We start from the raw sequence: 1,928 nt of genomic DNA on the forward strand, positions 1-1,928 counted from the left end.
TCCATAATACACCTAACGGAATCAATAACTCGATCCAAACACCTTCACATACCTAAGACACAATACATTGAACACAAATTAGAGATAACTGACTTTGTCGCAAATCTAATTAAAAGTAAAAATAAACTCCGTAAAATTTGGCAAACATCAAAAAATCCAGCATTGAAAACATTAATTAATAAGCTCACATATCAAATTAAAATTAGAATCAAAGAAATCAAAAATGAAGCTTGGTCTAAAAAATTAGAAAAATTGAGCTCAGTTGATGGCTCTCTATGGAAATTAGCTAAAGCGATTCGCAGGACAAAAAACTCGATTCCTCCATTAGATGATGCAGGAATCTCAGTGACGCGTGATTGCGACAAAGCAGAACTATTATCAAAATCCTTCCAAAAACATCACACACTCACACAACATTACAATCACATACCAACGCATAATAAAGTCAACCGGTCCATTAAAATCATCACAAAAACTCCCACTAACAGTACTAAAAATATAAAATTGGTGCATCCGTGTGAAATCCAAAATATAATACGTAATTTAAAAAATAAAAAGGCACCTGGGCGAGATTCAATAGATAACATCACAATCAAACAACTTCCATTTAAAGCTTTAGTCTCACTATCTAAAATATTCAACGCATGTTTACTCACCGGGTATTTCCCAGAATACTGTAAATAATGAATTATCGTCTCCAAAAATAATCGCAGCTGGCGTTCCGCAGGGGAGCTTGCTTGGCCCACTCTTGTTCTCCATATATATAAATGACATACCTATTCCAAAAAACTGTCACATAGCCCTATATGCAGATGATACAGCTTGCTTCACAAGTAGCAAAAGACCAGACACTATTCTTAAAAATCTTGAATTTGCAATTAAAACAATGACTGAACACTTCACTAAGTGGAAAATTCAAATGAATCAAACCAAAACAGACGCCATATTCTTTAGTGTTAGAAAGCATAAGCCAAGTTCAGATCTGAAAATCCCCTCTGGAGAAAGCCTGAAATGGCAGTCAGTAATAAAATATTTAGGAGTAACGTTTGATAAAATAATGAGATGGGCACCTCACATTGAGGCAGCGAAATGCAAGGCGATGCGGGGAATATCCTCAATATATCCAATATTTAATCGCCATAGTTCTTTATCAACGCTAAATAAAATAAAATTATATCGCGCGCTCATATTACCATTATTAACCTATGCTTCACCTGTATGGAATAACGCCTCGAATACTAACTTTTCCAAGCTCCAAGTAATACAAAATAAATCCCTAAAAATAATTTATAATACACCCATATATACTAACCTGAAAAAACTGCATGCCACATATAATATTCCGTTTGTTACAGACATTACTAACAAACTAACCAGTAGATTCTATGACAGAATCACTAATAACCATACTAACACACTTGTGAAGAGTCTCGGTGATTACAACAAAATGTCTATACCCTTCAGGTATAAACACAGATTACCTAAACACAATCTGCTTTAGATCATCGACTTTAGAGAGTCTTTAATTAATATTATGTATTAGATGTATTATGAACATTTATAAGGATTGTAAATAGGTTTTTGAGCTCTTTTTCCTATTATGCTTTAGATTAACATTAGAATAATATAATACTGTGATTACTAACCAAATTAAATTAAATTGTAAAATAGAAAATGATCAGTAGATCAGTAGCTATTAAAATAGATATAAGATGTATTGTTAACATAATTTCGTAATAATAAAAAGCATATAAAAATCAAAAAAAAATATTATTGTTAAATTACTTTTTTGTAGTTTTTAAAATATATTTAATTTTTTTTAAATATTAGTATTATTTACCATTTAGACTGGCGGCAGCCAGGCTGCCGCAGCCAATCTAACATACGGTGGCTCATTGGAGCCCGCGCACTAGGCAGCCAAGAATTCC

Source organism: Arctopsyche grandis, chromosome 3 (genome assembly GCF_051622035.1).
Source record: "Arctopsyche grandis isolate Sample6627 chromosome 3, ASM5162203v2, whole genome shotgun sequence".
Lineage (NCBI taxonomy): Eukaryota > Metazoa > Arthropoda > Insecta > Trichoptera > Hydropsychidae > Arctopsyche > Arctopsyche grandis.